This window comes from Mauremys reevesii, linkage group 18 (genome assembly GCF_016161935.1).
Source record: "Mauremys reevesii isolate NIE-2019 linkage group 18, ASM1616193v1, whole genome shotgun sequence".
NCBI classification, from domain to species: Eukaryota; Metazoa; Chordata; order Testudines; family Geoemydidae; genus Mauremys; species Mauremys reevesii.
In genome coordinates, this window is record NC_052640.1 from 9553790 (window position 1) to 9580408 (window position 26619).

The 26619-nt window shown below is 41.3% G+C and overlaps 1 protein-coding gene across 4 annotated transcripts in view; it reads left to right on the forward strand.

The window, feature by feature from the left end:
* TMEM132B (transmembrane protein 132B) overlaps nt 1–26619 on the forward strand; it is a 341030-nt gene that overhangs the window by 153408 nt on the left and 161003 nt on the right. The window lies entirely within an intron of this gene.

The following is a 26619-nucleotide window of genomic DNA, read 5'->3' on the forward strand; positions in this document are numbered from 1 at the left end:
GATGTGTCACCATAGATGTGATGTCTAGCAAGAAAAATAATAGTACCTTTTATAAACGATGCTGCTTTTGAAAGCACTGCTGTCCTTTCACCACCCTCCTAAGTTCAGAAGCCTTGCGAAAGCTATAACATGATTCTATGTTATCTTATGAGAGCTTTAGGGTTTTTTTTTTCTTCAGTGCTTCATAAGTGAATAACCTAATTATACTTGATACAGCAGAAATTACCTCTCTCCTATTGTCTGTCACCTTGGGGGGATGGTAGGAATAAATGCCTGCTGCAAGAAAGCCAACAGCAAGAAGTGGATTAAAATGGGAGAAATACTACAAATAATTTAATGGCATATAGGACAGTGCTCTCACTTTTATTTGAAAAGCTATAAAAGTAATAGCTACCAAGTATCATTCATTACCACTGCAGCATACCTATGGATGTCTGACTTCTCATGAATGCCATAAATATTTATGATGATGATGCTGTAACAAACTATATCCAAAGATATCAAAAGTAATGGAAATTTAAATTGTTAGTCAAAATTATGTCTTTTATAATACAAGCAATTGCTCTTGCAACTACACTATATTTAGAGTACACAAAGCATATGTTTAGCTCCAAATTGTATTGTAGCTAGTCACAAAACTGTGTTAGACTTTACATTCGAGAATTCTTCTTCTGCATCTGTCCTTCTCTGAAGATCCTTTTAAGGAAGATAAGCAGCTGATAGTGTCTGTTCAGACCCAGTGAAATTATTATTGAATGTTTGGATTTCAGATTCAATTTCTTGCCAGTTTCACATTCCATTTCTCATGCTATATTTGAGGAACAAACACTGCAGGGACATATTTAAACAAAAAGTTGTCAATGAGTTTTCTAGTGCAAAATTTCAATTGAATATTTCTATCCATACTGGGTTTCTTTAACTTCTCTCCTATTTTTAGCCTTCTCCACTCACTTCACCCCCCGGCCCCCCAAAGTGGCAAACCCAAATTTTGGGATCTGATTTATCTGGGTCCCATCTTGGAGGTGGGAAATTCTAGCTTTTCTTTGTAATTTGCTGCTGCTCATTTTCATCATAACAATTATCATTGCGATTCTTAGAGCTCACCTATTTCTAACACAGGGATTGGCACTGTTACAGTCATTTGTTTCTGATTCAGTTCTTTTCTAATAATACTCCTTATGTTTTCTGTGGCTAAAGCCACATGCTAGCTTTCTTTTAAAGCTTTGTGAGGGTGTTTGACTGCGAGGAGAACCACCACTGTTATACTGGAGTTACAGTTGCCACATGCAGACTTGGGCTATGAAAACTCCAATGATTAAATCCAATCAAGGTTTCTCTGAATGAACCCAAATTGCCAATCAAGAGTCTTGCTCAATATTGACTTCAGATAAATTGTTAGTTTAGATTTTCCATTACAATAGCTGTGACCTATGTTCCATGTAGAGCAATAAAAACTCATCATATTAAAAGGGAAATGTTGAGGTTCAAGGAAATCTTAATATACCGCAATTCTTTGCTGAAGAAGAATCTATTTAATTGAACCGAAGTTACTAATTTTTGTTTTAGTAAAGCAAAAACTAGGGAGAACACTGGAAGTTTTTTGCCTTGTACATGTTTCACTAATCCATGAAATTATACCTGTCACAGTAACTTAGTTTTTATTAACACTGTTTTTTACTTTGTGTTGAACTGTTAAATTATACAAAAGCAACAAATCTCAAGTTAATTAATACTTTGACCCTTTCCTTTGTGAGATTAGTTTTAATATTTCTGGATTAATTAAAGTATGCAAATAGAAACTGCTGAAAGATCGGTTCCAGATTTGCAAATGTTGTAGTGCTTAGAGTAAATATTTAACTTTGATCTTTATTTTAAATTTTTTTTTTTGGCCTTGATGCTCTTTCTTTTGAACAATGTGTAAAGTTCGTATAAGGATTCTGCTACTTTGTTTGTTGGTTCATTTAAATCAATAGGAGCCCAAATCCTGCTCCAATTTCAGTCAGTATGGCCATCGGGACTGATTCTGCATCCCTTGCTTCTGTTAGTAACTTCAAGAAGCTTCACTGAAGTCAACTGGAGTTTTGCCTGAGTAAAATGTCACAAGATCATGCTCCTTAATTGTATAGCAGAAGGACAGACTGTAAATGTTGATAAATAAATTTTCCCTTGAGGGACTCAGCCAGTTCCCACAGAAGTCAGTGAGCTCAATTTTATGCCACTGACTTCCCTGGAGGGAAACCAGTATAAAGCTGGAGTAACCCAGTGAATTGAGCCTACTGCTTTTAGTGGAAGCATGTCATCCTGGAGGAGGAACTTTTTCTGTTTGCTAATATTTGCAGTATTTACTTCTGCTTTACAATTAAAGGGAATGATCCGGCAATCCTCACTCCAGAGGACTTCAGTGGAACTGTTTGGATGAGTAAGAGCTACTCATATAAGAGAGAGTTGCAGGAGTGGGCATTCTGTTGAAATGTCCCTGACTACTTTTGGATGCCCTTACCTTACTGAGGCCAGTTTTCCACTACATAGGCATCAGCTACTATTGCTTTCCCCAGTGCTTGGCTCTGATAAGAGTCATGAAGGACCTTGGAGTCAGACTTTGACTACAAGAAGAACAGTGGCTTTAGACTGCAACACATTCATAATCCAGTTTCTATTCCTTTTAGCTGGCATTATCTTTCAGAGCCCTTTCAAATTTGCTTACTTTTCTAATCTTTCTCCTCCTCCTCTCTGCGGTATTATCCTTTATCATGAGTTTTTCATCTCCACTTTTCACATTTGTGCATGCAAATTGAGTGTTTGTTAAAATATTTTAAATTAAGACCTTTCCTCCTTTCATGCCAAGTGCATCATGCCTTTTTCTCTACAACACTTAAAAAAAATCCTTATCACAATGGCTCAGGCGGTTTACATTATATTCTATTAAAAATCCATTTTGTCTAGAGTTGTCACCATTCATAGATTAAAGCTTTCCAGAGTGTGTTTTGTTAGGAATACATTCATAAATTCATCTCTTTGGAACTCCAACACATCCCATAAGCTTGTATTTCAAATCTCTTTCGATAACATGCTTTACCAAAGAGCATAAAAGGGAGCAATTATTGTATTTATTTATATATATTCACAGACACACTGTGTATGTACACACCTATTCTATATAGGGTCTTATACCACCCTCACCACCGTAGTGTCTGAGCATCTTCCAATGGAACATTAAGAAACATGACTAGCATCTGTCATTTGTTCTCTCTCTCAGCCTCTCCGCAGGGGCAGAACTCTGTGGTAGTATATTTTGTTTTGCTAGTGTTGTGGGTTTTTTTTAAATGCCCATGCCACTCTGTTAATATTAGTGAAGGCAGGGTCTCAGAAGTGTGCTGGGCACTTAGAGCAGAAGGTGATGAAGTCTGTGATGATCCTTAGTTCCTGTGGAGTCTGGCCCCGGCCCCTGAGAGAACTGTTTCCTGCACAGATGAGCTTTGCCCTTATTGTGAATACAGGTGTGCACACCTACGCTATTCAGGAGTTATTTAATAAGCATGCCTTGTCACTTCCAAGCAGGAACTGTTTATATTTCAACCAGCTCCTGAGAGGTCAAAGCAAAGGAAACCAGAAAAGGAGAAACTAGGAAGGAAGACATGAAAAGATTATATATTGGACAGATCTTTAAACACAGCAGCTACTTAACAAAACACTCTGGTGCTGAATGCAGTAAAAACGGATAGAACGTTGTTCTATTTTTTTAATCATTAGGCACATAAAAATCCTGCCATCATTCATGAGGATGCAGTTTCTACTCCAAACACAAACGCCACTAGATTATACATATACGCGGAGCCAGAGTCTCCCTTTTCGTGGGGAAAAAATTGTGTGTGGGCCTGATCCACACACATTGTGTGTGGGCCTGATCCTGTGAAGGGCTGAGTGCTGCTTGTGAGGTTTTGTGCACTCTTATCTCCTGTTGATCTCATTGGGAATTGAGAGTCCTCAGCATCCTATTTACAGTCCTTACCTTTTTTGCAGGATTGAGTCCTTTGTCATCTAGGAGCGTGCGGTTTAATACATAAAGCGGTAGCAAGAAATTCCTTTTTAAAATAGGTCGAATGCCAGTAATTGGGAGACTGTCAGTCACACTAGTGCTTAATAATGTCGTGAGAGCTGATCCTGTGCCCACTAAAGTCAATGGACTTTTTCCTTTGAATTCAGTGGGAGCAGGATTGGGCCTTACAACTCCATTGATCCTTTCTTCGCAAAGAATCTGAAAGCACCACTGGAATGCAGCTACCTCTGGTTGGCATGTAACTGTTCCATAGCAGCCTGTGGTGCAGTAGGGTTGGGGAGCAAAAGGTGAAAGACGTCTGGGCAAACATCTACTTTGGGGAAAGTGCTGTGGGAACTTGGGGCCTAATTCTGCAAGGTCCTGAGCACCATCCCTCCCACTGAAGTCAATGGGAAATGAGCACTCAGCATCTTGCAGGACTGGGTTATTTAAAGTCACTGTAGAATGGGACATGGATTTTTGAAGGTCTCATCTGAAACACTTCCCAGAACAGGACATTTTTTCATGATGCTCAATTTCTTTCCCCTGGAAGGTGGCGGGGTTCAGTTAATCCTCCTGGGATTTGAATCTATGGTTTGGTGGTCGCTAAGTGTCCCAAATGAGATGCTTAGACCAGCAAGTGGGTGTATATTTAGTATGGGCCAACTTCTTTACTCAGAAAAAACTCTGCCATTGAATTCTCTGGGACAATTGCCTGAGGGAGGAGTGTGTGATCTGACTCTGTCTGTGATGAACTAGCACTTTAATCAGAATGGTTATATTTATGCTAACTAGCAACATTAATTAAACTGATCCTTCCCTGCACTGCTGAGTATAGTATTATTGACACCAAACAAATAATTTTCACTTAGGGGATTATTTCCTCTCCAGCTCTGTAATACTGCTTCCGTCTATTAGGTTATCTACCACCGTATAAATCAAACTTACACTAAGGTAAGTCAAATTACAGAAAAGCCAGGAGATGGTGGGGAGGAGGCAGGAAGAAATCTATAGCGGTATCTTTTAATTTTCATCAAGAAATATTTATTCTGTCACTTGAAAGTGTTTTTTCATCTGATAGAGGCTAGCCCAATTGCACATAATTTGAAGAAACTGGTCTTTAAACTTGGCTAAAAGTTAGAATTAGTAGTTATCTTTTCATATTTTGCATGGGAGAAAAAATATATTCTACCTCTTTTGAAAACATTTTCCATTTAACTCAAGCTACCTAAATAGCCACACACAGCAAATCAGTTGTGATAATATGTATCTTTAAACCAAAGAATATGTTAGAAGTGGTGTGAGTGAGTGTGCAAATAGATTCTTCTATTTTGAAGAGATTTTTCTGTACTTGGGAGTATCACTAGAACTAGTAACGTCACTCAAAAGGAAGGAACATTTTAAGTGTGACTGCCTATCTGTGTGTGTTATATATACATATGCACATTCATACAATGTGTGCATATTTATTGCATATGTATTAAATGTATGTACATATTATTTGAGCTGGCACAAAATACTGAACAAAACCACTGTTTCTTCTTTTCTTTTTCCTGGCAGTTTCTGCTTCAAAAATCAGAGACTTTTGCTAAACTCATCTTTGTGAACAGGGCTGTGATGATCCCTATCCACTTTATTCTGGGAAACATTATTTTTCCCGCTAGATATTGCCAATCCCACTCAATATCAGAAGGTAAACAAATGCTCACCCTGTAGCTGGAATGGTAGGGAAGGGTTCTGCTTTGAGGCCAGTGCCAGGCAATGATCAAGTGATCTCTCTCCTGCCATCCATCACAGAGGCTAGGGACACCATTATTTATGGACTTAGCCACCATGAATTTATCCAAAACATTGTTATAGTCTGTGTGAAGAACTTCCTTTTATTTGTTTTAAACCTGCTGTATTAATTTCATTTGGTGACCCTAGTTCTTTATTCTGGGAAACATTATTTTTCCCGCTAGATATTGCCAATCCCACTCAATATCAGAAGGTAAACAAATGCTCACCCTGTAGCTGGAATGGTAGGGAAGGGTTCTGCTTTGAGGCCAGTGCCAATACTGTTCTGTGTATTGGCTAGTATGTGGCACACTCTCGGTAACAGGATTATGACTGAAAAAAGCAACAAAGAGTCCTGTGGCACCTTATAGACTAACAGATGTATTGGAACATAAGCTTTTGTGGGTGAATACCGACTTCATAAGATGAATGTAGTGGACATTTCCAGAGGTAGGTATAAATATGCAGGCAAGAATCAGTCTGGAGATAACGAGATTAGTTCAATCAGGGAGGATGAGGTCCTCTTCTAGCAGTTGAGGTGTGAACACCAAGGGAGAAGAAACTGCTTTTGTAGTTGGCTAGCCATTTACAGTCTTTGTTTAATCCTGAGCTGATGGTGTCAAATTTACTTTTGCCCTGTGACAGTGTTCCTGAACCTCGTTGAACCACACATGTCTTTCTGCTGTAGCACTGTTAGCCACCCAGCCAACTGGGCTTGATTCTGCCCGATTCTGCCCTCACACTGGAGTAAGTCCATTAGAAACCTGGCCTATTTGAGAACAGATCCAGGCCTTGGTTTTTCACATACCTTGTTCATCAATTAAAAATGGAACCTCACCCAGTCATCTGACCTGTCATTGAATATCAACGACAAATCAGGTGTTTGGGTCGTCGGCACTTGTTAAAGTTGTGTGTGTGTGTGTGTGTGTGTGTGTGTGTGTGTGACAGCTAGATATTGAAGCTAACAGGCAGTTAATGTAAATGCGAGAAATCACACGTTTGTGGTGCTGCTGTTTCACTTAATCTTTTTGCGGACTTCAGTGTTTGGAGCTGTGTTGATACTCAAGAAATAGCAGGCAATGTAGGTACTGTGCTACTACTTATTAGACCTACAAATCATTTGAAATACACAAGCTTTCAGGCCCCAAAGGTCTCTTGCTGCGGGGTTGGCAGTTCAGAGATCAGATGGCCTGGTACTCAGGTGTTGAGCCCCAACAATTTTCTTTGTGGTCATCTTAGGAAAGTCACACTGGAGTGAATGTGAATGGAAAACTAAACATGTACTTAACTTTACACACAAAATTACGTGCTGTCTTGAATAGGGATGGGCTTAAGCAGATAATCACGTGCTTTCCTGAATCTTCAGGAAAGCATGTGATTATCAGGACCTAAGATTGCAGGCTATATGGGGCCTGGCCTATCTCTTACCATATGTTTGTACAGCACAACACTGATCTTGAATGCGGGTTGGTTGCTATTGTGTCATACACATGGCGCACACAGGCGTGTGCTGTTAACTAAACCCACGTAAGGCTCTGGGACATGCACCACAACACTCTAAGGACACGGTTTATTGCAAAAGAAGCTTGCTAGGCCCCAAGCACATAAGAACTACACCTGGCTGACGGAAGCTCAGTTTCACCTGTTGCTTCTACACAAAGCAGCAGTAACTCCAAGAGAGAGACAAAACTTGTTGTGTCTTATTTCAAGCCCATGTACGTGCTGTGGGCTGGAGTCTGGCTTAGAAGCCATTAGGTTGAAATATTACTAAGGGGAAGGTGTGAAAAAATGAGCAGATGGGACAAAGAGGAAAAACATTGATGGAACTCTAGAGTGAAAAATAGAGCAGTGGAGAGGGACGTAAAGAAAGGATTGGAGAGAACAGCTCTAGTGGGAAAATAGAGGGCTAACTTCTGTAGAGAGTGTAAGCTGAGCTTGCATCAATTTACAAGTGACCCCTGAATTTGGCCCAATGTATGTAAAGCAACCATCTGTGCTCACCAGGCTTGTGCAGAGGCTTTTCTATCCCTGTCAGAGAAGCTCTGGCTTTTCTTCAGCTGGAAAAACATGTTTGTTTCGCATAGAAAGATGACTCAATTTAAAAAGGGAGTCTCAAGCTGCAGAAAAAATGTTGTCAGCTCAAACAGGTTTGCAAGCCTTGTGAAGGCAAACAGTAGCTTTGGCTGCGTGTGGGCTGAAATGGCGTGTTTGTGCAGTGGGTTTCTGTGTGCCTTGTGAATCAGACGGCACTGGGGTAGGGGGAAGGACAAGTGTGGACTAAAGGATTTGCACAGGTCCTGTGGTCCCATCATCCAATTGGCAACGTGCTATTGCCACTACCTCACTTCACAGGGGGATTATTTAGATTCTATTCTAGTCTATACAGGTTCTTAAACTGCGCTTAGCATCATAGCATCTTCCAGTGGTTTCTTAAGCAATGGGTCTAAAATCTGTTATGTGTTTGTTCTCCCCAGGAGAATAGGATGTGCAGTGTGTGTGGCAAATTGTGTGTGTGTGTGTACACACATTGCTATATGTTTGTTAGAGAAGGCAAGGTGATCTCTCTCCTGCCATCCATCTCCATCCATGCCTTTCGCACTTAGAGTGGAAGGTTATGAGATTTGTGCATAGGTCCCAGGTCCACGGTCTTCAGCTGGCCCCTAAGAAATCTGTCTCCTGATTCACTGGTGAAGTGGATTTTGCTCTTAATACACCAGACTTTAGGGCAGTAACCTCGATTATGAATAATGGAATTTATTCCAGTAAATAGCATTGTATAAGGAGTGCTCCACAAAAGCACATATTTTCAGTCTTGAATGTTATTCACAAAGAAGATATGCATTTTAAGGACATTAACTAAGCTTTGTTTTTTACATACATGGAATAATCTTGCTGCTTTCACGTATAAAAGAGCCCCATACCTTTACAGAACAATCTTCCTGTAAAATAAAAACTTTAATGACCTCTTGCAGTTCCTTAGCACATGTAGGAAAAAATAGATAAATAAATAGCAATGTGAAGGATCACTTGGTACTGGGATCAAATGATGCCTGGGACTATATAGTCTCTGGAATGGTTTTCATTCGAGGCCAGGAACAATGAAATTGTCTGTCCATCTCCTGTTGGGAATCTAATAGCCAGGTAACCACGTGAATTCTCCACTAGCCTGCCAGTCATTTTAGTCTGTCGTTTCCTCCTCTTATTTAGTTAGGCTGACTGCTGCTTCAGTAAAATATCTAGTAGCTATGGGTCATTGGGATTACTGACTGGTAGTTTCAACAATTACTTTTTGGCCCTGGTTCACCAGTCCAGGAACTTAGCAACGTAGTGACGCTTGTCACTCTGTTTGTGCTGTTTTGGTTTGGTACCTTATTATGACTGAGGAAAGTGTTTTATGAACTAATAAAGCGTTCCTGGTTGGAAAGAGAGAGAGACCCCATGAACAGTGCAGCAGGGAACCAGCTCAAGTTAAATGTCCTGTTGTCTTGTTAAACTTTGGAAAAGTTTGCAGCTTTCCACTGGAAAAATAGAGGGTTTGCCCGTATTCAGCAAGCATTGTTTGCTGCTGAAACTATGGAGTAGGGAGATGCAAAGCAAACTGACATTGCAAACTTTTCATGTAGAGTGGTTAAAAACATGGGATCTGTGTAGTGCATAGTCCTGCGAGAGAGGTTGGAGAGCCCTTAGTGTGTCCAAGTGAGACTGAGGGGCAGACAAGATGCTTGGGTCAATCAAGACTAGAAGTGGTTGGTCCCATCTCACGGTCCCAATATAGATGGGAGGAGACTTCACACTGGTGGGCGGGGAAGATGCACATATCATCTGAGAGTGAACGCTCAAGCATTGCTAAATTGCTTGGCTCACTGATAATCACCGAGGTCAAAATTAGTTTCTCAGATCCATACAGTTGATTCTGATTCTAATATCCTGCTCTCTGTGGGCCTGATTCATCTTTGATTTCTGTGGGGGTTGGATCAGGCTCTGTGTGCTGAAATTCCATTGACATCAAAGTGAGGTCTGTGCTCACAGGTGGAGAATACTTTCTGAAAAATTATTTGTATTTATAAAATTACTCGGGGTGCAAAATTTGCAAATCAGGTTTTTCATTCTTCTTATCTTGTCCTTCCTTTCTACATTGGCAGTTTTAATGAGCACAAATCATTGTAGCCACAATCGAGTTTGTTTAGATGGCCAACTCTGTGGGTTACTAGATATCTAAATGACCTTAATTGCACCAGCAAATAATTGCAGGTGGAAAGTTGCAAAATGCAGTTATTTGCACCTGCAATTGACTGAGTCAAAATAGGAGGTCAGGTTTCTAAAATTTGGCCTCTCCTGTATAACTGCCTTGTTTGTTCTGAACATAATTTAAGTCGGTAAGCCAAGCATAGCAGCAAAGCTGGCCTTCACAACTGTGGCACACAGGACCTGGCTTCCATTCAAAGAAAGGACTCGCATTGACTTCAGTGGGCTTCGGAGCAGGCTAAAATGAGCTACCTTGGATGTCATTTGTTTGAAGAATTGGGTCAATCATTCCTCAATGGGTCTCGTTTTCAGTTTGACCCAATTAGCTTCATTTTTGGTAACTCACGTCAATATTAACATTCACGTATCAGAATAACAGTTGGCAAAATTTAATTTCAGGTTGGGGAGTAAGATGGGGAAAGATGAGTGGGGATTTCAAATGCACACCGAAGAGTGAATGACTGTTCAGATAGTTGTTCATCCACTGGAGATTGCATGTTCTTCTCTGCTGGATGCCAAATGGCATGATGATGAGTTCAGGAGTCACCAGAAGCCTCTGAGCCTACAGCAGTCTACTGCCTTTCTTTTGAAGCAATGCTTTTTTAATAGCCATGTGCATGATCACATGTGTGATTCACTGCAGAAGGTCTGCAAAAATTCAAAGGCTTTACAGACATAGCTGTGTGGCAGTGGTGTACACTTCCGTTGCCTTTAAGTGATGTCTTGCAATTGAATAATATATTCTGAGTAAGAATGGGTGCTGAAACTACTCTCTTCATAACAGGTGTTCTTCCTAAAGGAGTGAGAGAGAGAATGAAAATAATGTGTGTGTGTGCACTGTCGCAAGGAGAATAGGAAGGAAACAAATTGAAGTAAACCTCATGGAGTTTCTAGAAAGGCGTTTTTTATTCCAGATGATCAAGCCTTTAATTCAACAAAGGAGCAAAGACTCCCCTAGGAATATCCTACATACTAATATAGTCACAGTTTAAATGCTGTAGCCCTGTCCATTCTGTTTTGGGCCACTTGGACCTTCTTGCAGAATAGCTTCCTTAATTAGGACATCACCTACGCAAACGTTTAGTTGTAAGCATCTGCTTAAGTCCCATTTACATCAGTTGTAATGATAAGGAAGGTACTCAGAGTTAGCTATGTGAATCCTCGTAAAGGCAGCACCATGCTGAAAATATAAATCGTGACAATAAGCCATGTTAGGGATAACTAGATGGAAACTGAAACTATTGTAGAAGTCAGAAATTAACCTCTTGAACAATACTGAAAGCTTATGAGTAAGCTGAAATTTTTTGCAAAGGATTTTTTTTTTTTGGCACTCACATACAAAGGGATTTAAGGATACGGAGGCCGGAATTGTTTTTTCTTTATATTAGGAGAGGAGTGATTTAACACAAACTGAAATCGGGAAGCTTGTGTTTTAGGAAACTGTGAGGCCCATCTTATTGATTTGTGATTTGTAACCCAGCCAATTGGAAGGTCCGGCACACATTTGAATTCCATTACGGATGCATTGACTTGCTTACTTAACAATCAGTGCATTAAAGTACAAAAGCCAATAACTAGTTTATTAGGCATTTAGCCAAAATTTAAGCCCATTTTATTGTCCGGAGGTGTCATATTTAGACTGGCAAGAATTATGTTTTTTACTTTCTGATTTATTTGAATCCTCAGTGCCAGATACGTTATAAACTAACTTAGCAGTAATTTTACACCAATTAATTTTTGCTTGTGTTAGAATTCCCCCTCCTCCCTAACTTAAAGGGTTTGATTGAGAAGCCAGTGATATAACGGGTATAAAATAAAAATCAAATTGAAATGAGCTATTAGGAGGTTCTGTGTGCGTGTATATTTAAACATCTGTGTGTTGTTTTGAGAAGATATTTTGTTGGAATAAGACTAAGGGCAAATCCAATGCTAATTTTGTAAACCGTGGGGCAGGGGCTGTCTTTTTGTTCTGTTTGTACAGCACTCAGCACAGTGGGGTCCTGGACCATGACCTGGACTCCTAGGAGCTACTGGAAGATAAATAATAAAAAAAATGGAAGTCAGTGACAAAGTTCTCAATGACTTCGGTGGAGTAGGATCAGGATGCACAAGGGTTAGCTTCCTTTCTGCTGGTGCAAGGGAAATAGAGGTGCACGCAGTGTGATTGGCAGCAGCAGTTCATTACAGGGACAATTCCACAACCCATCAGCGCTTATTCATGGGAGTGGTCCCATGGGCTTCCCTGGAGCTGTTTGCGTAAATACTGCTTGTTGTAAGAGTTGCAGGACTGTCCCATAAGGAGTGAAGAGTTATGGGAACAAATTGTGCTTGCTAAAGAACTTCACTCTGATGTGTCTAGCTAAAAATGTAGGCCACCAGGTGTATTTCTTGAACATGTGACCTGTGGGAACTTGCACACAGGGACTTAAAGGCTAACTTTCAGGGCTTGTCTGCATTACCCGCTGGAACGATGGGCAGTGATTGATCCAGTGGGGGTTGATTTATCGCATCTAGTCTAGATGCGATAAATCAACCGCCGAGCTCTCTCCCGTCGACTCTGGTACTCCATCAGGGCGAGAGGCGCAGACAGAGTTGATGGGAGAGCGTCAGCCGTCAACTTACCACAGTGAAGACACCACGGTAAGTAGATCTAAGTATGTCGTAACTTAGATCGATTTCCCCCCCCCTCCCCCCCTCTGGTAGACCAGGCCTAAGTTCGTTCTTTCTGTACAGTTTGGTCTGGGTGGCTTTTCCCATGATACCTGTTAAGGAGCTTGCTTTGAAATATTGCAGTCCTTAAGGCAACAAGCAAGCTTACCTTAAGAGTGACTGAAAATGGCTTGACTCTTGGATATGCCTTTTTTGTGTGTTTAAATAAGCAAGTCTCGGTTCACTTGAAAGTTTTGGGGCCTGTTGGTTTTTGTAACAAACGTAGTCCCAGAATTTTACAAAGTAAGGTCCTCTTAGAAGACAGCTTTGTTGTTATGGGGCTCTCTTTTATGAGTTGTCTAAAAACCCTGTGTTGAAATTCCCCAGTGTAAAAACCAAAAACCACTCAACAAATGCCAGAAACATCACTAGCCTAACAGGAATGAGTCTTGAATCAGTTGCTGAGTTGCTTGAGTTTGACACATTTTAGCTCCTTAGGTAACTGACTGTTTTGTTTATGAGTGTGCTCAGTGCTGTACAAGCTGCAAAAAAAGACACGATCCCTGCCCAGAGAAGTTTTCAGTCTGCACATTAAACTGAAGAAATTCTCCAACTTAACAGTGAATGGAGAGTAAAGATATTTGGTCTCAAGGTACCTAGTTTTCAACTTCTTTTAGGTAATTTTTTTTCTAGGATGATTTCATGGATACATAACCAGGGTTTCATTTAGTCAGAGAAGCACTCATCTTAATGGTGTACCATTTAATTTCTTCAGTGTCAAGAGGAGGAAATAAGTTATTCCTCTCTTTAAAAGAGTGATTTAAGTAGGGAATAATGAATGCAAAATGCTGTAGTTAAAAATCAGCAGATAAACTGATGGATCATCTGTCACTCTCAAACCTTGCTATAACGGGAAGGGAGACAATCATTTAAAAAAATAAAAATGGTAATGATGAATTTAGTGTACATTGGCTGTGAATCACTTAATAATGAAAACTCTTATTTCTCAATTTATCAAGTGCTCAACACATACACACCCCGCTGACCAAACATATTGTAGGAGCAAGAAGTTATTTTCAAGGTTCCTTTAAAGGACTGAGCACATAAGAGGAGATATTTTGCAGCTTTTAGGCCTGAATTTTCTGTTGGATTACACCAATTTTATATTAGTAGGTCTCCATTAAATTCAGTGAAAGGGCAGAGTTATTGCAATCATGCAAGAGTTTCACATTGCAAAAGAAATTATGCTATGAAATGGAAGGCTTTCATAGGCACTAGCATAAAACTGGACTTAACACAACAGAGAATCGGGCCTTTTGTGTTTTGGTAAACTACTGCTGCCTGCTTTTATCCAATTAGAAAAGTCATCATTTGAAGGGAGTTATCTACAGAGTTATATGGGATACAGCAACTTTTCTCTATTCTCTAATAGAAAAGGCATTAGCTGTGCGGTGACAGTTGACTATGGGTGACAGTTGCCTTTATTAACTTACAAAGAGTTGCTGCCAATGCATTATTTTTTCTTTCATATAAACATATTTTAACTGTAACAAAAAGCAAATGGAGAATTAAAAAAAATTATTATAAATTACTATCCAAAGCTTAACGCAATCCAGTTTTTTAAAAATTAAATAAACTTTTCCTGGGATTTCCAGAAATGTACACTAGGAAAGGGAGTATCTGTTAAAATCAAACTTACTGGAAAAATCTTTAAATATCTGCCACATATCAAACATACTGATCCCATTTATTATTAGCAATAATTTTCTTAAAATTAATTGTTTGTTCGTCATTTATATTGTGGTAGCACCAAGAGGTCTCTGCCAGATCTGGGACTGCATTTGTGCAATGCCTAGTGTACAGCAAGATTCTTCAGAAGGGCTCAGAACCTACAACTGGGGTTAGGTTTTCAAACGATCTCATCATGGGCCTGAGCCAAAGCCCACTGAAGTCAGTGGGTGTCTTTTCACTGACTTCTGTGCCTTTAGATCCAGCCCTAAGTAAGGTCGTGAGCTCGATTGGAAAAGCTGGTGTATCTAGGTTCTTACACCGTGCCCATCGCTACGCTACACTGACTTGAACACCAATCTTCACTATTAATTAACAATGTTGTAGAAGGGAGAGTTTCAGGTCCATACTGCTGTATGTTTTCCAGCTTATCAAAGATATAGATCCGTTGTGTCTGTAGCTTTATAAAGTGGTGCATTCATCAGGGGTAAGATCGGACCTTGGCCTTTGCAATAAGTGTCAATGTAGATGTGTTTACCTTACCTCTTGTCTATAACAGTTCCACCCAGCAGCATTTCCTCCCTGGGATCCCACATTCCACAGGCTATTCACTGTTGATGGCCAAAGTCGGTGAAAGCCCCTTGTGGCTTGATTTCTTTTGCAGTGTGAAACAGAGGTGGTCACTCTTACATGATTGCAATAACTCTGCCCTTTCATTTTACATTGTTACAACAGCTGAACAAAATGGGTCAAACCTTTGGCTGCAGCTCCCCATCCTTGTTATGTCAGTGCACAATTAGCTAAACTTTTCCTTTCTAATTACTTGTGTTTCACATTATGTTGTTACCCCAAGCCAGGTGAACAAAGGCACTTTACAGAAAGACTGTGATGAAAAACGAGACATGAATATGTTATCAGAAGTCAAAATTACAGGCTTTGTTTTCTGTTGATGTGGTGCCTAAGCATCATTATATTTATTCCTCATGCGACCGTTTTAAAATGCTGCAACGCGCACCATTTTTTGTATCTCACAGAACACATCTTCCTTTGATCTTTTTAAATTAACAATAAATATCATAAATAGCAGGAGAGCTGAGTGGACAGGGGAGAGATTTGTGTGAACCATTGGAGTGGAAAACATCATTGATCACCCATGGCAGAATTTGGAGGAACAGGTGTGCTTTGCCTCTTGTAATTCAGTGAATTTGTAAGGTTTTTAGTTTGGCAGTAGGTTAGTCTCTTGCATTTCATTTATTTGATGAAGGGAATGGCTGCTGGACTATTTCCTCCCCATCTCCTACGAACTCCAGCAGAGCTCCACAGAACTTAGGTGGTGATGTGAACTGTAATTCTGTTTCAGCCATGATTATATGTCAGTCTGCAATACACTGTAAGTGGCACTTTTGGATTCCTGCTGTGAGTAGTTGATTAGATTCTGGTAGCTTTTAGTCCTGTACATAAGATTTTTTTAATTTAACTTTTATATATTTTTTTTACAAAGCAGAGAAATGCACACAAGTTATGGGGATTTTTTTTTATTTTGTTTTTTTTTGTTAACAGCGGTTGCTTAAATACAGAAATAAAATGTGTTAGGAGAGACTGAGTTTCCATCAGAAGTCTTCCTACCTGTCTGAAACAAACAAGTAAATAAATAAAGGTAAAGACTCATATTGGCCTCAGAATTGGTAGGGTAGGTCAGGTCTGAGGCCAAGATAGAATTTCCTTACAAAACATGACTCATAAATTGCATTTGGAACTCTCTGTAATAAAATGAACTGTAACTGCAAGTGTATCTGTAGCCAGGCTTGGTACATTTTTCATTGTCAGCACAAGCTTTCTCCTCCAAATATCCTATTGAACCAAAGAAAGAAACTCTGTTCTCTGTTAATGCTAATGTCTATAATTCATCCCATTCATTTTCTATACTGGTATTTTCTTAGTGTGCTTCTCAAACTTATATGGTGCAGCAGAACTTAATTGCTCAGGTCTGATGCACTTTTTTCTTTTCTATTCTTGGCAGAAGTGTAGGCTGCTTAAGCCATTCTGTGGGAGATGCCTTCTGGAACATGCAACGTGCTTCACTTTTGGGATATGGCAGGGTTAGGGCTTAATTCAAGAAGATCCTTTTAATTAGTTTTGGACACTTTCTTTAAAGCTGCCAATTAGACTGTCAACTCTGAGCAGCTTTTGCAAGCAGAGAACATTTATTTCTGTAGGTCTGATGCTGCAAGGTCTTTGCAGCATGAGTAGCCCCACTGGGTTTTGCGGGATTACTTGGGTGAGGAAGAGATTCGCTGGGGTCCAGCAGTCAGTGCCAGCAGTGTTCACATGCCTGCAGAATTGTGTATGATAGCTGAATGCAAAGTTAGTGACTGTATATTATTATTAATTCAATAGATTAAGGTCAGAAGAGACCGTTAGATCAGCTTGTCTGAGTCCTGTATAACCCAAGTCTGTGACAGAGTATACCACCTTTTTAAGGGATAATCTGGGGCTGATAGCCAAGATGGTTTGGGTGCAATCAAGGAACACCCTTCCCTGCCCTCAGGGCTGGGCTATATAAACAGGAAAAGAAAGCTGAGCAAGACAGAGGGGACCAGAACCATGCTGGCTGCTACATGTTGCAGACCCCTGGTTGCTAGTCTGATCTGGGCCCTAGAGACTTTTTCTGACTATACGTTGGGTTGCTGTGGCTCCAGGCAGTGAGGTAAGGGCCTTATGAAGTCGGTTAAGTGGCAACACCCCAGATTTGATGTGTAAGGAAGGAGAGAAAGTCTGCTTGCCCTCTAGACCAATAAGACAGCTAAGAACTCTGATGGCCATGGTTGGTTTGGGGGCTTTCTTAAAGGAGACATGTGGGGAAGGGAGGCTTGTTGGTTTGGTTCTGGCCTCCCTCTTTTTGGATCCTGTACACAGCCACAGAATTTCACTCAGTTGCCCCTATACTGAGCCCCATAACTTACGCTTGGCTAAAGCTTGTCTTCCGGAAAGGCATCCACTTTTCTGGAGATTCCACCACGTCTGTTGTTTGTTCCAATGGTTATTCATCCTTGCGCAATTTTATAACAGCTTTATTTATAATTTGAATTTGTCTGCCTTTAACTTCCATCCATAGGAATATTTTTTTATTTCTTTTGTTTTTGTAAGTCATTAGCAATGTGCTTGATGCTGTATAAGGCATGAACATCAAGACAGTCCATGCCCCAAATTGTTGGACCCCCACCCCTAAAATTCACTGTACATTTAATAGGCCTGATGGGTGAATTGGGGGTGCAGTTACTTGCAGGTTCAGAATTGCACCTGTCAAAATGGAGGCTGTTTTCAAGCTCATGCCCAATAGATTATAGTTTAGTACAATGCCGGAAGAAAGCAAAATGTGCCACTACAGGTCAAGACATCATATTATTTCTATTGGATGAAATTCACCCCTATACGGCGGTCCAGCACAAGAGCTACCCACCACATAAACCCTCAAAATAGGGTTCAGGTGTGATTTGTAGCACACAGACTGTATGGTGCTCCCCTGCACAGGGGTAAATATCACCAGCTTACTGTAAGGAATACTGCATATACAATGGTAATGTATAAATGGGAATGGAAAGGTTTTAATGGTGACTGATTTAAAGGAAGTAAAGCAGGTTTGCCAAGTCTCACCGTTTTATCATGATTGTTGTGATATTTGGTGCTTTTTCTTACAGCCCTAGCACCGGAAGCCAAGTGATTATATATTTCATTTTAAAAGAAACATAATATTCTACCCCTCCTGGTTTCAGAGAAAATCTTGAGAATGTGTCTTCACTATCTCCCGGGGCTCAAAAACACAGTGGCAAACAAAGAAAGGCCTGACATTTAAAATATCTCTAGATTTCTAAGAATATCTCATGATTTTTTGGGACCTGAGTCATGATTATTGAATGCTTGGGGTTAACCATACTGGTGAAGACTTGGGTTGTTTTGAGCTGTCAGCCTGTTTGCTGCAGCACATGGGGCTTCCAAAGCAGCCAAAATTGGTCTCTGAAAAGTGGCAGTTTCATATGTGCCCTCATGTGCCAGCAATGCCCCTCTGCCATGGACATTGGCCAAACCGGACAATCTCTACGGGAAAGAATAAATGGACACAAATCAGACATCAAGAATTATAACATTCAAAAACCAGTTGGAGAACACTTCAGTCTCCCTGGTCACTCAATTACAGACCTAAAAGTCACCATACTCCAACAAAAAAACTTCAAAACCAGACTCCAACGAGAAACTGCTGTATTGGAATTAATTTGCAAACTGGACACCATTAAATTAGGCTTGAATAAAGACTGGGAGTGGATGGGTCATTACACAAAATAAAACTATTTCCCCATGCTAATTTTTTCCCCTACTGTTACTCTCACCTTCTTTTCAACTGTTGGAAATGGACCATCCTGATTATCATTACAAAACCCACCTTAATTGGTTACTCGTTATAGTTGGTATGGCAACACCCATTTTTTCATGTTCTCTGTGTGTATATATATCTTCCTACTGTATTTTCCACTGCATGCATCCGATGAAGTGGGTTTTAGCCCACAAAAGCTTATGCCCAAATAAATTTGTTAGTCAAGGTGCCACAAGTACTCCTCGTTCTTTTTGCTGATCCAGACTAACACGGCTGCCACTCTGAAACCTGTAATCACGGAGTGCACACTCATTCTACCAGGAGCATGATGAGGTTGTAGTTAACACACCATTAACATGTACACTATCAGTTCTGTGGATCCCTGCACTGTTAATTAGTATTTCTGTGGTTTACACTAATCACTTGAACTGGGAATCGGGCCAAAACGAACAGAAGAGACTTCTAGTGCAATAAATTGTTTTAATGTTGCGGTCTGCTCTTATGCATGGGTTCAGTGTATCTGAAGGCATGGTTGGAATAGAGTCTCATTTTTCATCATTAAATATTCAAATCAGGCCTTTGCAGCCCCAGATGAAGCTGCTCATGTCTTGACGTGATGCTAGCAATATGCTATCAAGAATAAAACGCCACTAAACCTCTATTTCACCGATAAAATTAATATTTCTTTGTAATTTACCCTAAGCCTGGAGCAAATTATGGCCCTGTGTTAAGCTCCCATAACTCCCATTTGTTTGTCTCATTTATTATTTATAGAATGCTTTAGGATTCATGGCACTTCGGAAACATATATAAAAGATTGACAAGTCCCTGCCCCAATGAGCTTGAGAGTTCTGCAAGCTTAGCAGCTGTCAGAATTTGGTCCTATGTGAATTTTGTTTTTAAGCCCACTGCATAAAGTCTGCTGCTACCACAAGAAATGGCATTTCATTGTTAGTTATAAACGAATAGTCTTTCATGCTTGTTGAAGGAGCCGGACTGCCAGCATGAGAGGTTGGAATCCTCTCTCCACTGAACACGGGATAGAATAGAGACAGTTTGAAATATCCCATGATGCCCTGAGAATGTGCCTAAACCCTAACGTGGAAAGACCACATCTAGCTGTGAGTCTCCATGGCCCACGGAAGCCTTCTCTAGAGAGACTGCCAATGAGGGAGCTGTGTAGTGCTGAATGTTGTGGTATGTTTTATGATGTGGACATATCCTCTATGAGGTGAAGAAGATCAATAACTCATTTCACATAGGGCACTGAATACTGTTCAGATGGTAATGACTCTTGGCCGCCATAGGTCTAAACTAGATTTGAACAGGTGACCTAGATTAATGAAAAGTGTCATATCTCATTATCAGTTCCCCAGAACAGATCTTTAAGTTTAAGTAGATATTTAGAGATACCTTTTTAGCAATGCTCTCTCTAGATCTTCATACAGGTCAGCCAGTTAATCCTTCATGTGATGTATAGAAAATCATTCCTTTAAAGTTTAGGGGCTAGGTATGTCAGGGTGTGAGAAACACTCTGTACTTACATGTACCTCTTTTCTGTGGAATACGTATGTATGTTTGTCTCTCTCTTTATCAAAAAAGCATCTTTTCCCCAAATTTATGTGGAAGCAATTGGACTTGCTTATTATAAATATTTGGGTTGTAGTTTTGCTACCTCTGGTACATTTTTGCATGTAATATTAGAACTGCAAAGTTTCACTTACAGTAAAATGTGGGTAAATTTCCACTTGCACATAGGCAAATTAAAGATTTCAAACCAGTTGTATAAGACAAAAATACATCAATAACCTGCCCAAATAGTTTAGCAGAACTATATATATAAACATAAAATTAAAAGCAATTTTCTGAGCCGCATGATTACATTGATTTTTTGTTTTCAGCACACCTGCTTGTACTGACTTATCATATTTCATCATTTATGTAGTAAACTATGTCCCACAGCATAATGTGACATATGCAAATGAATATGATGGATCACAAAATTTCCGAGCAGCAATATTTGGAAAGATGCTGCTTTTCATATCAATATGTTTTGAAAGTGTATTTTATTAAATATGGATCAAGGTCCATTATTTACAACTGGGATTTTTAAAGGAACTTAAGTGAGGCCCTCAAATCCCATTGATATTCAATGGGCGTTAGTTACTTTACTTCCTTAGGCTGCTTTGAAAATCCCGGCCTACGTTTTTCTGGGCAATAAGCCAGTAGAATTACTCTGAGAGGCCAAGTCTTGTTTCCACTGAAGTCAATGGCAAAACTCCCCCTAGTTTCAATGAGAACTGGAACAAGCCTTTCTGCCAGAGAACAGGTATATTTCTATAGGAGTGGGTGCTGCTTTGCTTGTAGTCGTGAGTTGTCATAAGGAACTCTGGTGCTCACCAGGTCAAAGCTGTCTAGGATTTAGCAGGCACCCCACCTTTCTCTTTGTATAGAAATCCAGCAGCAATCTTGATGCATCTACTATTCAGAGATTTAGCAAATAGTTTCAAAGAGAGAGTCCTTCACTTTAAGACTTCAGGGTGAGATACCAGTCAAAATCCACCTGTCATTCTGCAAGTGAAGTGCTTACACCAGTGCTAATAATTTCACATGTATCAGTTCTTATATTTAGCAGTATAGCACCTTCCTCTGATCAGGGGTGGCTCTAGCAATTTCGCCGCCCCAAGCACGGTGGCACGCCGTGGGGGGCGCTCTGGCGGTCGCCGGTCCCGCGGTTCCGGTGGACCTCCTGCAGATGTGCCTGCGGAGGGTCCGCTGGTCCCGTGGCTCCGGTGGAGCATCCGCAGGCGTGCTTCACCGGAGCTGCGGGACCAGCGGACCCTCTGCAGGCACGCCTGCGGGAGGTCCACCGGAGCCGCCTGCCGCCCTCCCGGCGACAGGCAGAGCGCCCCCTGCGGCGTGCCGCCCCAAGCACGTGCTTGGCACACTGGGGTCTGGAGCCGGCCCTGCCTCTGATTTTGATTGTCCATTGTTATCTCATTGATTGAAGTAAATATTGATCTTGTTATCTAGGGGCCTGAGTCTGGAGTTAGGCAAAACTTACCTTGGCCCATATTCTGAAAATCCCTGCTTGGCTATCACTCTATCCTTATTCAGGAGATACTCCTATTCACTTCCCATATGATTGTGATAGGGGGGATGCAGGCCCTGATCCTAGTCTGGCGTGAGAGAATTGTAATCCTTTGGTCCTAGGAAGGGTTGCAGTCGGTGTGAAGAGACACAAGAGGGGTCATGTGACCGAGAGGGACGTGTCTGTGGGAATTGTACTAGGCAATACTCCAAGCTGAGTCTGAGAGGAGACAGTTGTGTCAGGGACTGAGTGAGACCTGATGCGGTTGTAAGCTATAGGGAAGGAGAACTGCCTGGGGAAAGGGCAGCAGCCCAGGGTCTGGAGTGAGATTTAGGAGAGCCTTGTAGACTGGAGGGAGGACACTGACAGCAAGACTAGTGAGAGACCTTACCAGGAAGAGGGGGAGAGGTCCTGGGGAAGGGCCAAAAAGGACTTGGGGAGTCAGGGTGCAAGGTGAACACTTTTTGTTGCTCTATGTTATAAACCAGGGGCTGGATGCCGAGACTTTCATTTGGAACACCTGTTGTGTGGTGTTTGCTTGACCAAATGAGGGAAACTGAGGCAGTGTGGCATACCAGACAGAAATGGTACAGTGACCTGATCACTTTGATTGAGGAGGACTGTTGTTCCTAATCAGGCATGATATTAGTAGCATGAGTTCAGTGGGGTCTTTGCCTGAATGAGGACCGAGTAAAAAATGTGCAAGACTTGACTCCATGTGATCACTAAAATGGCATTTATTCCCTCCCTGGAGCAGCGGGGAGCCGGTGACTCTAAATCACACACTTCTTTGCAGGCTGCTCTAGGGACAGTGCAGCAGCGTGCTCAGGCTCTGTGGTGTTTCGCATTCTAGCCCATACTGGGTCAGAGCAATTGTCCATCTAGTCCAGTATCCTGTTACTGACAGTGGCCAGTGCCAGATGCTGCAGAGGGAATGAACGAACAGGGCAATTCTCAAGTGATGCATCCCCTGTTGTCCAGTCCCAATTGTTGGCAGTTGGAGGTTTAGGGTTGCATCCAAGAGCATCTTGGCTAATTGCCATTGATGGACCATTCTCCATGAACTTATCTAATTCTTTTTTTAACCCAGTTACACTTTTGGCCTTCACAACATCCCATGGCAACAATTTCCGCAGGTTGACTGTGCATTGTGTGAAGAAGTATTTCCTTTTGTTTGTTTTAAACCTGATGCCTATTACTTTAATTGAGTGACCCCTAGTTCTTTTCCATTCACTCTCTGCATACCATTCATGATTTTATAGACCTCTGCCATATTCCCCCCCTTATTTCTTTTTTCAAAACTGAACAATCACAGTGTTTTTAAAGTCTCCTCACATAAAAGCTGTTCCATATCTCTAATAATTTTTGTTGCCCTTCTCTGGGCTTTTTCCAATTCTAATATATCTTTTTGCGGGAATGGGACAACCAGAACTGCATGCAATATTCCACGTATAGGTATACCATGAATTTATATAGTGGAATTATGATATATTCTGTTTTATTATCTGCCCTTTTCTTAACGATTCCTGATTCTGTTCACTTTTTTTGACTGCCACTGCACATTGAGTGGATGTTTTCGGAGAACGGTCCCCAGTGACTCCAAGATTTCTTTCTTGAGTGGTAACTGCTAATTTAGACCCCCTCATTTTGTATGTATAGTTGGGATTGTGTTTCCCAGTGTGCATTACTTTGTGCTTATCAACATGGAATTTCATCTGCCATTTTGTCGCTCAGTCACTCAGTTTAGTGAGATCCCTTTTAAACTCTTTGCAGTCAACTTTGGATTTACCAAACGTGAGTAATTTTGTATCATCTGCAAATTTTGAAGCCTCGCTGTTCACCCCTTTTTTCAGATAATTACTGATTACATTGAACAGCACAGGTCCCAGTACAGATCTTTGGGGGGACCCTGCTATTTACCCCTTTCCATTATGAAAACTGACCATGTATTCATAGAATCATAGACTATCAGGGTTGGAAGGGACCTCAGGAGGTCATCCAGTCCAACCCCCTGCTCAAAGCAGGACCAATCCCCAATTAAATCATCCCAGCCAGGGCTTTGTCAAGCTTGACCTTAAAAACCTCTAAGGAAGGAGATTCCCACCACCTCCCTAGGTAACCCATTCCAGTGCTTCACTACCCTCCTACTGAAAAAGTTTTTTTCAATATCCAACCTAAACCTCCCCCACTGCAACTTGAGACCATTATTCCTTGTTCTGTCATCTGCCACCACTGAGAACAGTCTAGATCCATCCTCTTTGGAACTCCCTTTCAGGTAGTTGAAAGCAGCTATCAAATCCCGCCCCACCATTCTTCTTTTCTGCAGACTAAATAATCCCAGTTCCTTCAGCTTTTCCTCATAAGTCATGTTCTCCAGCCCCCTAATCATTTTTGTTGCCCTCCACTGGACTCTGTCCAATTTTTCCACATCCTTCTTGTAGTGTGGGGCCCAAAACTAGACACACTGCTCCAGATGAGGCCTCACCAATGCCGAATAGAGGGGAATGATCACATCCCTCGATCTGCTGGCAATGCTCCTACTTATACAGCCCAAAATGCCATTAGCCTTCTTGGCAACAAGGGCACACAGTTGGCTCATATGCAGCTTTTCGTCCACTGTAACCCCTAGGTCCTTTTCTGCAGAGCTGCTGCCTAGCCACTCGGTCCCTAGTCTGTAGCAGTGCATGGGATTCTTCCGTCCTAAGTGCAGGACTCTGCACTTGTCCTTGTTGAACCTCATCAGGTTTCTTTTGGCCCAATCCTCTAATTTGTCTAGGTCCCTCTGTATCCTATCCCTACCCTCCAGCATATCTACCACTCCTCCCAGTTTAGTGTCATCTGCAAACTTGCCGAGGGTGCAGTCCACGCCATCCTCCAGATCATTAATGAAGATATTGAACAAAACATGCCCCAGGACCAACCCTTGGGGCACTCCGCTTGATACCGGCTGCCAACTAGACATGGAGCCATTGATCACTACCTGTTGAGCCCGACGATCTAGCCAGCTTTCTATGCACCTTATAGTCCATTCATCCAGCCCATACTTCTTTAACTTGCTGGCGAGAATTCTATGGGAGACTGTATCAAAAACTTTGTTAAAGTCAAGGAATAACACATCCACTGCTTTCCCCTCATCTACAGAGCCAGTTATCTTGTCATAGAAGGCAATTGGGATAGTCAGGCATGGCTTGCCTTTGGTGAGTCCATGCTGACTGTTCCTGATCACTTTCCTGCTTCAGAAATGATTCCTTGAGGACCTGCTCCACGATTTTTCCAGGGACTGAGGTGAGGCTGACTGGTCTGTAGTTCCCCGGATCCTCCTCCTTCCCTTTTTTAAAGATGGGCACTACAGTAGCCTTTTTCCAGTCATCCGGGACCTCCCCCGATCACCATGATTTTTCAAAGATAATGGCCAATGGCTCTGCAGTCACATCCACCAACTCCTTTAGCACCCTTGGATGCAGGGCATCCGGCCCCGTGGACTTGTGCATGTCCAGCTTTGCTAAATAGTCCTGAACCACTTGTATCTCCACAGAGGGCTGGTCACCTCCTCCCCATACGGTGCTTACTCTTTGTTTCCTATCTTTTAACCAGTCACTGATTCATGAGAAGACTTTCCCTCTTATCACATGATTGTTTAGTTTGCTTAAGAACCTTTGGTGAGGGACCTTGTCAAAGGCTTTCGGAAAGTCCAAGTACACGTTATCAGCATGATCACCCTTGTCTTCATGCTTGTTGATATCCTCAGAGAATTCTAATAGATTGGTGAGGCACGATTTCCCTTTACAAAAGCTGTGTTGATTCTTCTGCAACATATATTTATTTATGAGTCTGATAATGGTGTTCTTTACTATAGGTTCAATCAATTTGCCTGCTACTGGATTTCCATCTTGTAATTGCCAGGATCACCTTTGGAGCCTTTTTTAAAAATAGGCATAACAACAGTACATTTTGGGAAGCACAAGTCAGGCAAACAAAACCAACTCTCCCCACCCATAAATAAAAGTTTTATGGGAGTAATATTTTCTCCTCTTAGAATATGTGAGCAAATCTGAATGGTGCTGTCTTGGTTTATGTAATAATAAGGGCAGTGCAAGCTTCTCCTCTCTCTCCTACCTAAGAATCTCATTCTTGATGTGTATCAACTCAGTGAATCTAATCCTAGGTGTCTCTCTCTCTTGTTCAGAGGCTGCCAGTCATGCTGAACCATATCAGGTCATGTGATGGATTTGTGATATGCACAAATGTTTTACAAGTTAAGCTTTAAACTAGGGGGGTCACAGGAACTGAGCCACAGAACACTGCTTGAGGGAGTTAATATCCTGACTGAGTGCATTGCCCAGAGGGACCATTTTATATATAACAGTCTAGTAGAGAGAGTCATACCATGCGGCTGAGAAGCATGGAACGAAAAAGAATAATGTGCACAATGTTAAATGGTATCTTGGGTTTTGTTGGGTCCTTATTCCTAAAACGCGACAAAGTGGCGACAAGGATAAACCTTGTCAGCTGAAAAAGCTGCTGGGAATAACAGAGTATGTAGTGGCTAAAACAAATCAAACTTTGAAATCCTCCCTTCCCAAGGAAAGTGCAGAGGAATTTAACTAGATTGCAAAAAAATAGCAGCGTTTGTTTGGGAAAGGGGAAAGAAGACAGTACAATTAGATATTCCCTACCAGGTCAGATCATTGTTCTATCCAGTTTGGTGTGCTGCCTCCAGCAGTA